Source organism: Pleurodeles waltl, chromosome 1_1 (genome assembly GCF_031143425.1).
Source record: "Pleurodeles waltl isolate 20211129_DDA chromosome 1_1, aPleWal1.hap1.20221129, whole genome shotgun sequence".
In the NCBI taxonomy this organism is placed as follows: domain Eukaryota; kingdom Metazoa; phylum Chordata; class Amphibia; order Caudata; family Salamandridae; genus Pleurodeles; species Pleurodeles waltl.
Genome location: NC_090436.1, coordinates 359,173,147 through 359,186,919, shown reverse-complemented (window position 1 = coordinate 359,186,919; position 13,773 = coordinate 359,173,147).

Below are 13,773 nucleotides of genomic sequence, written 5' to 3'. Positions count from 1 at the left end.
GCCATGAACAGGATGGCGGTAGGGGCTGTCAGAATCCTCATGGCGGCGGAGCGCGCTCCGCCGCCATGAAGGATTCCCCCGAGCAGCGGCAAGTCGGCGGGAGCCCGCCGACTTGCCGCTTCTGACCGCGGCTGAACCGCCGCGGTCAGAATGCTCGTGGGAGCACCGCCAGCCTGGGTCAGAATGACCCCCAAAGTGTCTGTGCGTGACCTTGGCCTTTATATTCAAAGCTTTCCTATGTGTAATGCATCTAAAGCTAATTTCCCTTGCTTCTTAATTGCACTGTAAGCATAATCATTTTTGTAAGTCCTTTTCTCTAAGACTTTTTATAATTTCTTCTTCAGCGCCTTTCTCCTACCATCAGTATGATCTAAGAAGCTCTTCTCTAAGGGTACAAGCAAGCATGTAAGTTTATTTTTGTGAGCATAAGCTGTACCAAACGCTAATGTAGGATCAAAGAATCCTCCAACCAATACTATTTCATTATCCTTAGCTACTCTACTCAAATTCCTAATAATAGGAACAAACAAAAATAGGACATCATGGTTAGAATAGAAATATTGAATGTACTCCTAGTTATAAAACCTTGTTAGTAATAGACTACAACTTATTCTGTATGTTAGTGGAAGACTATGATAAGTTACTCCTTCCTCGACTGATGAAGGAATCTGTGTACACACAAGACAATCCCTTGCATCTATTGTCTCAACATACTCACTCAATAAGTGATAGAAAACTTTGGAAGAAAGTTCTCCTTGAGCATTAGTATAATCATGCAAATACTTTTCATCTAACTTAAACCTCTCTAATGCTGCTAATGTAGTAGTCTCAAAAGCAAAAGTATGGTTGGCTCCTTTCGCATCAAGAACAGACATACCCACAATCAACACTATGAACAAAATCCTTCACATAATTGCCAAACCAATGCTCATATATTTACAGCGCCTAGCATCCCTAACCTGCTTATCAAAATCAGCCATGAATCAGAAAGAATCAGAAAGCAGAAGTAATTTAGAAAACGTGCAGCAAAAATAAAAAAGTAGACCACTCTTCTTTCAGCAGTTCAGTTTCACTTCCAGGAACCCGTCTCCCTTGTCAAAATTCATTAGCAGCTTGCCAAATCAGGTTTCAAAAAGTCAAATCAGGTTATCAGTGTCTTTTCCAGTTACTTTCAACAGTCTCTTTTCAAAAAGATTTCTCAGATTGTTTCAACAGTTCAGTTTATCAATTTTCTTCAGGTTACTTCAAAATATTGCCTCAGAACTTCCTTATCAAAACAAAAAGACATGAACTCTTGTTGCCATTCGTTTGTAGTTGCATACACACATTCAGGACATGCGTATCTTTGACTTGCTATTCTCTTTCTTTTCAATTTCTGATCACCATTCAACTCTCCTTCACTTAGTTCTTATTCTCTCGTAGTAGCAACTTCTTCCTCTATTGTTTGATCAACAATCACCTCTTTCCTTTTCTCCACTTGCAAATTCTGCCACGTATCTCCTTTTTGTGAACCTTCTGTCAATATTTTCTTCAGGACTGCATTTGAATCCCTTTCTTTCTCTGTGGTGTTTTCTCTTGACGGACCTGCAACAGGTTCAGGAGGAGTCGGATCACCTTGACATTGATCCAGCTCAACTTCTTCCGCTTCTTGGTCTGGCACTTGCTCTGTTTGTCTTTCGGAATCATCTGCTTCGGTGAGAGCTTCCTCTGTACTAGGCTCTCCTGCTGGTTCAGTTGAGATAGGTTCCCCAGCACCTTCCTGGAGATCTTCACCTTCGTCTCTCACAGGCGTGATGGAACCGTCGTCAACGAGCTCAGGTTCAGCTTCAGCTCCTCTTTGCTCCTTGTCTGGTTAAGGTGCTGCAATTAGTCTCACAGTTGTTGGTACTCTCAACAACGCTTCTTCATGATCCAGTGGACATGCCACTTTCTTCACGTGACTTGCGTGAATCCAGTTCGGGATCCTTGCACACTTTACAGCTGTCATAGTCATTAAGATCACTTGATACGGACCCTTCCAACGAGGCTCCAAACATGTCTTGCACACATGTTTTCAGACAACAACCAAGTCACCAGCTCTCAGGTTGTGTCCTGGATTTTGGATTTGTGGCAGTGTGGTGACCTCCACCTGCTGAGAGAAAGAGCGGACTGCACCAGCCAGACCCTTGCAGTAATCCAACACCATATCATCTGTAATGTTGACAAGTGCATTGGCTGGAACTGCTGCCATCCTCATTGCTCTGCCCATGAGTATCTCATGGGGCGACAATCCTGTCTTCCTGTCAGGGGTGTTTCTAATTGACATCAACACCAAAGGCAATGCATCAGGCCATTTCAGATTCTTAGCTGCACACATTTTTGCAATTCTTGATTTCAAAGTACCATTCATCAGCTCCAATAATCCTGATGCTTCAGGGCGGTAACTACAATGCAACTTCTGCTCGATGTTCAATGCTGCACACAAAAGTTTAATCACCTCATTATTGAAGAGTGTTCCCCTATCTGATTCTAAAGAGATCGGAAATCCGAAGCGCGGTATCAGTTCTCTAAGCATCAGTTTCGCTACTGTGAGGCTATCATTTCTTCGTGTAGGGTACGCTTTAATCCAATGACTAGAGATGCACACAATTACCAACACATATCTCAAACCTCCACACGCAGGCATTTAAATGAAATCCATTTACATTCTGCTGAATGGACCTCCTGCTCTTTCAATGTGACTTAAATTAAACGCTGTCCCTTTCCCTGCATGTAATTGCGGACAAATGACACATCGATGGCATACTGCTTCAGCTGCTTGTCTAAACTTGGGGTTAAACCAATCAATTTTGAACAAACGAACCATGGCATCCCTTCCAATGACTGCCTGACCATGATTTGGGACAACAGGCTATTTGGCAGAACCATCTAACCCTCCTCAGATACCCACAACTCATCCTGTCTTTGAAGACATTTATTTTTACTCCATGACCCTTTCTCTTCTTTGTCGACATTACACTGCAAGGTTTTTAACTCCTCTAATGTGTTGATCACTTTTAATGCAAAGCTTGTACATGTAGTGTATTCTTCAGGTAACAATTCCAACTTGTCTTTGAAGGATATACAGTTCAATGCGCACCTTGCTACTTGATCCGCATATCCATTCCCCAGTGACACATGGGCCCTCATTATGAACACCGCGGTAAACACCGCCGACCACCATGGTGACGGTGAAAGAAGACGGCCATTGGCGGTGAACAGAAACCCACCATATAAAGGAACAAAAATCTGATTCCAACAAAAATCACAAGTCCACCAGTCTCTGCCAGGACCTTGTCGCAGAAATGCTGGAACTCCCACCCCGCCACCTCCGAGCACACCAACACCCCGCCCTCCCAATAATGATGCACAAATCACCTTGGCGGTCAGTGGAAGACGAACGACCATTGGCAGTGCAGACCGCCACGGGTGACAAGTGGACCCAACAGTAAGAAGTGCACACATTGGATAAGCTTGAAACCCACACACCTGACACACATCCACAACACCATAAAACACTCACAGACACACCCCACAATCCTTTGCAACGAAAGTAGGCCAACGAAAACAGATCACCAGAAGCAGACACCGAACGCCACAATCCACGATACTTACACCCAACCACAGAAGAGCACCCTCACTGAGATCCAGACAAGACACCATCAACAACACTCACCATGGCACCCCCCTAACACCCACGCTTCACAGAAAGGGAGCTAAGGACCATGGTGGATGAGGTCCTGAAGGTCGAGCCACAACATTTTGGGGCTCAGGTGCAGCACACACCCATCGCCAGGAAGATGGAGCTATGGTAGACAATAGTCAACAGGGTCAATGCAGTGGGACACCATCCACGCACCAGGGATGACATCCGCAAGAGATGGAACGACCTGCGGTGGAAGGTCAGGGCCATGGCATCTAGGCACCACATTGCAGACCAGAAGACTGGGGGAGGACATCCACCAACACCACCCGACTACACTGACTGGGAGGAAAAGGTACTGGCCATCCTGCACCCTGAGGGTCTCACTGGACTCACTGGAGGAATGGACTTGAGTAAGTCGTCTACATTTACCCCATATCTATCACACCTGTAATGCACGCACCACCCCACCCCACAAACTCCCACCAGGACCACTACCCCACCCAGCCCATTGGCACTGAATCCACTCCCCCTGCATGCCCACAAAGCCACTAACAGGCCCAAATCCCTCCCCCTGTGCACAGCCACCCACCCCTGCAAGGCAACACAATGGCCTATAAAACCTACAATGCACCTCCACATCCTAAGCTAAAAGCAATGCTAACCCCACTAAAGCATCCTGCATGGCCCCAAAGTGTGTAAGCTGCACAAACCCGCCCAGACCTCTGCCCCCCCCATCCGACCATGATAATGTAACAGACACGTCCATTTCCCTCAACAGGCACCACCACCCATGCCACCCTGACGGACAGGACAAGGAGTGGCAGTGTCCCCCAGGGAGACAGAGGCACCTCACAGGACACTGGGGATAGAACCCTGGACACTGATGATCAGGCTGGTCCCTCACACAGTCCTGGACTGTCACCATCCAGCAGCCCCACCCAGGATACCACTGACACCCCTACCACCCAGCCAATAACATCAGCCCAGGGCAACCGCCCCCCCACCTGTGTATCCAGGCCACAGACTGGTGGAACACAAGTACAGAGGCCACAGTCCCCCCTACCAACAGGTAGGAAGACGATGGCCCCAGTACAAGTGGTACTGCCAGACCTGTGCAAGGGAGACAGGCACAGGGGGGTAGGCCCAGTGGGAGGGCATCAGTGGCCCAGTGGAGGCCACAGGATGGATGCTGCAGCCCAGGACATGATCTCTGAGGTCCTGGGAGCCTACCACCATAACCAAGACAGATTGGCCCAGATAGTATCCACCATGGAGCAGAGTCAGAGGATGCAGCAAGCACACCACCAAGAGGCCATGGAGCAGTGGAAACTGCACAATTCCACAATGGCCAGCCTAGCAGGTGCGCTGCTGCAGCATGTCCAAACACAGCCTGAGGCCCACACAGAACACAAAGCCCCCACTACAGCACAGGAGACAGAACGGACAACAAGAGCATCAGCAGCAACTTCACATGTACTACCCTCTGAGGAAATACAGCGGTCATCCATCTCATCCCCTACAGGCCAACAACAGGCGCCCAAACGGAACCTCAGGCTAAGATATGGGACAGGAACACCTACCAAGCACAAGGCCCCCTCTAAGAGTGACTCTGCTAAAAACTTTCCACCAACTATCCCACTCAATCAACCACCAAACAGTGCTACCAATAATTAAAAACTCATGTAAGCATGGATGGACCTAACAATACTGACAACAATGCTGCCACCATGTTGCCATTTTGGATAACCACCATTGACCCGCTACCATCACTGTAATTTGCACAATTATATCCCTGCACCAAATAAAACACATATCACATCTGTTACAATGTCCCCTGTCATTATGTGTGAACAAAGTGAAGTATGGATGCAACTGGTTGATAACTCCTTTATTTGTACCTGCATAGCATGAAAAGCACCACTCGCCTTACATGTTGTTGTGCCCAAATATGTTTAGAAAAATTACACTAATTTGTAATCTGTTTTATGCAGACCTCGACACAGTGGCAATTAGTATTAATCTAACCCCACCAGATGACAAGGCGCACTGACAGTATGATGCACAGACACCAATTGCATCCATTTGTTGCACATAGTTACTGGAAGTAGAGTTGTATCAGTTGGGTCCTGGAATTCACACCTTCCCCTTCCTCATCATCACCATCACTCTCGTCCCCGCTCTGAGGAAGCTGGTCTGGATATACAGCACCCTCTTCCTCCAAGAAGGGGATAGAATTTCTCACAGCCACGTTGTGCAGCATGCAGCAGGCCACCACTATTCTATACACCTTTTTAGGACCATAGGCCAGGAAACCGCCAGAGATATGTAGACAACAAAATCTAGTCTTCAGGAGACCTATTGTGTGCTTTATCACCCTCCTAGTATGTCCAGGGGCCTCATTGTAATTGCTCTCTGCAACTGTTTCAGGATTCCTCACTGGTGTCAGGAGCCAACGCAATTTGGGATAGCCAGAATCACCTAGAAAAAGGTTCACAACACAACTTAAAATGACAAGCCTCAGAGGCAAACAGCCTGGCTGTCTGCAGGGTGGCAAGAAGTGACAGAAACATCTACCTATGATCCACCCTCTGTCATCTTGTAGTTTTTCCATCTTCTATGGCACACTACTGTTCCTTAGCACAAATAAATCATGGACTGAACCAGGGAACATGGCATTCACATGTGTGATGTACTGGTCTGCAGTACACACCAATTGAATGTTCATGGAGTGAAAGTTCTTCCGGTTTCTGTACACATGTTCACTGACTCTTGGGGGGATGATAGGTATTTGGGTGCCATCGATGGCATCTATCACATGGGGTATGTTGGTAAAGGCATAGAAGTCCGACTTGATGGCAGGGAGGTCAGTACTTTGGGGAAACCTCACATAGGACTGCAGGTATTGTATAAATGCATTCAGGAATCTTGTCAGTATAATGCTAATGCCCAATGTCACTTGAAATGAGACCTTGGCTAGGAAATGGAGTGCAGAAAACACCTGCACTTTAGTAGGGATGGCATGCTGATTACGATTTGCTGGAGTCAGTGCAGGATCCAGTAATGCACAAAGTTCAAGAATAGTTGCACGGGTGAGTCTGTAATTGATAATGATGTTACGCTCCACCATGGTCCACAAATCCACAAGTGATCTGTACACCGAAGGGGCCCTTCCTTGCCACAAGGGTCTGTACCTAGGAGGAATTTGAAACACGTGTGAGGAACACACATACATCTGCACACATTGTCAGTCATTGAGCACTGCTGGCTTGATTGTCATTGACCCAAACGCATAGTGTGTATGACATAACAGCAACTTGACCACAATGATAGATCAGGGCTTGTCAGGTGAGGTAATGTTAATTGTCACATGCCTATGGGTGTTTGGGGAACAGTAGGGCCTGCATTGTGCAGATGGGAGTTTTATAAATGCGTAGTTGTTGCCAAAATGTCTGCCCCATGTAATCCAGAACTGTATTTGTGGAAGTGACCTAATTCCGCTAGCGGTTGACGTAGCAGCGCGAGGCGGTGTTTACTGCAGTGCACAAATTCATTGGTTAACTTGGATGGCAATGGGGAATCCTAGCGTTTCATGATCGCCGCCGGCGGTGATGGTGCATACCGCTGCGGTGCGCATGCAAACTCATCACCCCAACTTCACTTGACTCCCTGATCTCGTGCAAGCAGGTACTCCACTGAGTGTACTGCTGTGTCCTGCCTCTGGTCATGGAAGTGGCACGTGTTGCAGGGGAAAGGGCCCCCCGGCCTTCACCCAAGAGGAATTGGAGAGGCTCGTGGACGGGGTCCTGCCCCTGTACACCAAACTCTACGAACGGCCAGAGGTACAGGTGAGTAGGAGGATTGGGGGCCATGGATGTATGTAATGGTTGGTAGCATACATGTGTGCACCTCCGACACTGGATGGGCCAGGGTTCCTGACATGCTGCATGTGTATGTGCTGTTAGTCCGTTTGTACTGTCCCTCCTATAGTGGACGTATAGCCAGCTGTATATGATTGGCCAGTACCAAAAAAACAAAAGTACACAGTTCCAGCCAATAGACTAGTACAAATGTATACAGTAAGTCATAGAGTCTAAGAGTCTGCTCTTATTAGAACAAGAGCCCTCACTCACCAAATGGTGACATGCTTCATCATCGGGCTTTTGCTCCTCATCAGGCTGGCACTGCAATGCCTGACAGTTTTTTTGTTTCTAAGGGTGGACTAGACATTACTTCTAATCCTTACCCACACTCTGTTTTTAATCATGAAAGGGGTCTGGGTTGATTAACTACGATATTTCCAAACCTCTAGCCATTTTTATTTTCACATACCCATATACCAATCCCACATACTAGCACTCAGCTACCGGCATTCTTTACACTCAAAAGATCTCCGGCAAAGAGCACCCACGAGGGGCCCGTCAGGCATTGCTCTCAGGGTCCCTGTACTGTCTCTTAGACAAGAACCATCTTCTAATATCAGGTCTCGGTTTTGTGCACAACTCAGTTACTTTGAGACAATCATGTTCAACAACCTCCTCTTTCTCAATTTCAGTAGTACCACTTGGAAATAAAGTTGCCGGGTTCAGCACTGTACATCTTTTAGGTGTTACATTTTGAAGCACCCAAAATACTTGTCTCATATCTAGTCAACTTAGTACCAGTCAAATATTGGGTTTTCGTCCTTGTCAGTAAAATCTCAATCGAGTGAGGGACCATTACAGTCAGGCGATATCCCATCACTACGCCTTCACACTGTGAAAGACTCTGACCAACTGCTGCAACTGCACGCAAACAACCTGGTAAGGCTGCTGCAACTGGATCCAAGGTAGCTGAAAAATGTGCTACTAGGTGATGAGCACCTCCATGGACCTGTGTCAAGACAGAAAATGAACATGCATCACGCTCATGACAAAACAAAGTAAATGGCTTTGTGTAGTCAGACATACCCAACGCTGGAGCTCTGCACAAACTCTCTCCTAACTCAGTGAACGCTTTCATTTGATCCTGATCTAGCACTATGGGATCAGTGACATCCTTATGAGTCAACTTCTGCAATGGTTTTGAAATCTCTGAAAAATTTGTATCCATTGGCGTCAATAGCCCACCACTCCCAGGAACATCCTGACATCTCATGCGAAGTCAGGGGACTTATCTGCAGTATCATTGTGATCCTCTCTCTGGAAATTTTCTTCGACCCTTTCTCAATCTGGTAACCCAAATACTTCACTACCTTCTGACAGTACTGCAATTTTAGTGATGACACTTTATGACCATACTTTCCCAAATGATTCAACAAGGCAATCGAGTCAAACTTACACTTGTCCCTTGTCTTGGATGCATTCAATAAATCATCAGTGTACTGCACCAGAGTCGAATGAAAAGGTAACTCTAATGACTCCAAATTCTTCTTCAAGATCTGATTAAACAAGGAAGGTGACTCTGTGTACCCTTGAGGAAGACTACACCAGCAGAAGACTCGATCTAAGAATTTGAAACTAAAGAGAAATTGACTATCCTCATGAAGAGGCACAGAAAAGAACACTTGTGACAGATCAACCACTGTGAACCATTCTGCATCACACGGAATCTGGAACATTATTACAGCTTGGTTAGGCACTATGGGACAACACTTGACCACTATGTCATTTATTTTTCTTAAATCCTGAACAATTCAGACTTTCCCACATGGCTTCTTCAAAACCATTATCGCTGAATTACACGGGCTGCTCAATACCTCCTTCAAAACTCCCTGCTTCACAAAATCTGCAATTATCAGAGCCACTTTCATCAGAACATCTTGTTGCATATTACACTGTGAAAGCTGCGGAAACACTGCATTCGGCTTCAAGGTAACCTTAATCGGCTCCACTCCCTTAATCAAACCCACTTCTTTCCCTGTCAAATCCCAAACGTTTTCTTGCGCTGTGTCCTGCAAATCAGAATGAAGCTCTCTCACTGTGAACATTGGGAAAATCTCAATTAATGGGTACTCCTCATTTGTAGTTTCACACCCAGTTTCTGGGGCTGGATCTTCCTCATCATCACTATTTGTCTGGATCTCGATTCCATCGTTTGAACAAGTAATCAAACACCTTGTCTTGCACAGCAAGTCCCTTCCCAGTAAGGATACCGGACTCGAATCGCACACCACAAGCTTATGCAGTCCCTGAAAATTGCCAATCTCAACTTGCACTAGATCTGTAATCAGGTTTGTCAGATACTGATTCGCTACTCCCACAACCTGAACTCTCCTTCCCGAAAGGGACTAGTTCGGAACTTCTGCACTTCTCACTGTAGAGCATGTAGCTCCTGTGTCCATCAGAAATGAGACTCTGTGACCCATTACCTTCATGCTGACATAGGGTCCCCTCTGATCTACTTCTACGGAAGTCACAAGCACACATGGCTCCTCATCAGAACTATCACTCATACATTCACCATTTATTTCATTCTCACTATGTAATGGGAAGTGGTGCACAGCATTACTACTTCTGTCTTGTCTCTGACCAGTGACCTGTGATCTGTGACCTGTTGAGAAAGCATCATTTGTTGCTGCTTCATTGGGGCTTGAGGTATCTGCATTTGCTGTCTAGGTACCATGGGAACCTGCTGCTGCATTGGTTGCAACTGTGACACTTGTGCACGAGGCATTAGCACCTACTGTATGGACTGGAAATTCTGCATTTGATTCACATTATTCTGAAAATTTGGATTTGAACCTCTCATTCTTGGTCCTCTTAATTTTGAAATGTGTTGACATCGTTACTTTGCTGGACAACACCCTCCTGCACCATCATCGGACACCCCCGCTTCCAGTGTCCCATGGCTCCGCAAATGTGACACGGCAATAGCTTCTTCACTCCCTACACATCATTCTGAACCACAACAGTTTTCAAATCCGGACCACGATTCATATTGCCCCCATGACTCCTACCTCTCATCTGGGGTTGAAACATGACATTGCCCTGCTGTTGCGGCATCTGCTGCACAAAAGCTCCCTGCACTCCTGTTTGAGCTGCCTTAATCTGCATCACCAACACCTTCTCTTTCAACTTTTTCTGCTTCAACTCAATCTCATCACTACAGTATTTTGCATACTGCAACATCTCATCAATCGGCTTTACTTAATCATCTGACCTATTTCAGGTCTCAGTCCTTCCACAAATCTGAACACAAAATGCAGCATGTCTTTTGGCTCAATTGCTTCTTTGCCACTGTACTCTTTGAATGCCTTAAACAATCTCTCAGAGTACGCATTTATCGACTCCTTTACTTCCTGCACTGTTCTAACAACCCTCTGCCATTCAATATTTTTGGGTGAAATGCTCATCTTCAAGAAACCAATCACCTTATAATAATGTTTCATTACCTCAGGAGATGGTGCACCTGTACTCTTATATCTCTCTGGCTCACTTGTCGGCCAATCTACGGCTCTCTTACACTCAACCCCCAAATCTGCTGGAACCACTATTTCCAATAAGGTATTCAAGTCTTCCCACAGACAGTTCGAGAGCTTTACAAACCTGTCCGTCTGCTGATACCACTCTACTGGCTTCTCCCTCAATTTTGAATAATCATTCATTCCAAGGAACATGAAAAAAATTTCCCCTTGAGATTTCCCTCATTGGTAAAATCTTTACCGGATCCTTGTCCTGTTGTACATTTTCGGTCACTTCTCGTGAATCTCGTTTCTTTTTGTCTCTTTTCTTTTCCCACCTGCCTTCCCACTTCTCTAATGCTCGCCAAACCTGAGCACTCTGCAATAGTTCCTTAAGGTGCGCCTTCATTCCGTCTGACCTCATGTGTTCAAAATCATTTGCCCCAAAATCTAAACTGTAACTCCTCTTCAAATGCTTTGTTTTCTCAATATCTATGCCATGCTTTTCTGCCAAATCTGCCAATCTCTGGTGTACTTTGCCCACCTCTCTTGTGATCCTCAGGCATAAGTATCTCAACTCTGCTTCTGAATAGGATTCCAATCTATTCACCCCCATTGTTCCCTTGACTAGTTCACCAGCTTCCATGCTCAATCTGACACAATTGATCTGGTCCTCACCCTTGGAAACATTCTGTAGGGTATTCAGCTTGTCTAACCATTCAGTCAACTTCTCAGCTATCAATCCTTATAACGAAAAGTTACTCGTGTTCACCGGTGGCATCTGCTGTACCACTGCATTCAATGTCAGCGGTGTCAATAACTTCAAGCTCTGACCTACACTGGGTCCATTCACAGTATCCGAAAGTGCAACAAGTGGACTGAGATCTAACAGCGACCTTGATCCATCAAAGGTCTGACCCAATGAAGAGATACCTGAACTTGCTCATTTGGTTCCCTCCTCAGTAAACTCTGAGACATCTCTCCCTGTTCACTCACGCTTGGTTTCTTCTGTGCAAATAATGGTACAGCAGACCAGCAGTAATCAGCAGCGATATTGCATTTGGGGCTGCTCAGGCACCAGAACACTGTGGAAGAGTAACTCCCATACTCTTATTCATAACTGGTGTCAAGGCTGACTTTGTCCCTGTCATTGGTGTAAACCTTGGCATACCCTGCGGCTGCACTTGAGGGAACAAAATCGGAGTCTGCTCAGTCTGAACCAACAGTGGTCTTAGAACCACTTGCTCCGTAGGAACGACTAAATTCAAAGTAGTCTCCAAAATAGGTACATCAGGATAGATTCTCTGTATCGGTGGTGGATGCATCTGTGCCTGAACTACTGGAGTAGGCAAGACATTAGGTCCTTGCTTTACACCCTGTGTCTGGCTAGTATCAGCCTGTACCAGACTCACTGTCCCCATTGCCTGTGTCAGGGCCGTCGGATCAGTACTAGTACTTGGACCACTCTCATGCACCGCATACGGTGGTGGTCGGTCTCACAGTATCTGCGCTACAAGATCCTCAGCATACGATTCTTCCTCTACTATGGAAAACTTTCTTGCTTCCTTATTTTTAGAGGGACTCTTATTATTCTTTTTAGTCACTTTCCTTCCTTCTGTCTCATCCTCCTGCGAAATGGCTGGAAACAATTTGTCATCTTGCAGTGTCACTGATCTCCACTTCTTCAGTTCCCAATCCCATCTCGCCTCTGCAAAGACTTCTTTACCTTTCTTACTCTCCTTTCGAAGTTCATTTGCTGTTGCTGCCTAGCTACCAGCTCTCAAACTGTCCTGGTCTTGGAAGGGGCTTCGATTCATATAGCGCCATCCGCAATTGTTCCAAAATCCTCAAATTTAACGTCCCATTTTCAGGAAACGCTAAGCTCCCATTTTTCTCTGTTAACTTGCACCATTGCTTTAACCATAGACATGTCGCAACACCTCTCTCCTCCATCACAATGTAAGCCGGTGTACCCTCTGGCAGTTCAGGCTCCTCCACATTCACTCTAATATACGTATCTCCCATTAGGGCACTCTTCAATGTCTTGAAAAACTTCATATTTTTCTATTTCTGTTTATTCAAAATCAAATCAGGAAATTACTTTGACTCCCAAGGTTCCTTTCACCCACATTCTCAGTCAATTGCCTCTCACGGACGGCTGCCAATCCGTGCGCCACCCTTCTCACCAATCAACCTTTCCCAGCGCGGCTTCAATGACGTCACACTCACACATACTGCGGCTGACAAAGCTGTGCGGCTCGTCCTCTAAAGCTCAATTCACACAAAATGAATGCAAATTATTGCAAGCACTAACCAAAAAACAAAAAACAAATCTGGTGGTTTACTACAGGAAAGGCAACACAATTGCTTCAGAAACCTTACGGATTTTCACTGATGGCCCTTTCGCTCATGCAGCTATTCCTCTTTCTCAGTCTCCCAGATTCACAAGTAAAATTCGACCCGCAAATTATACCCTCAACTGATCAATGGGTCTGTCCTGGTGCACATAGGACTCACCAGATCTCAGTCGAAATTTTCTCTCACCCACTTTAACTCACACACTGACTCTTTGACCACGCCCGATCAACCTACTAAACCAGACAGATTACAACATATAACAAAGTGTCTCATACACTTTTCAATATACTCCGGAGTCTTAGGCCACATAGACAATGTTTGAGCACAAAGCGCCACACACAAGTGAAGTTCGATGACTTCCCTACTCTAATAC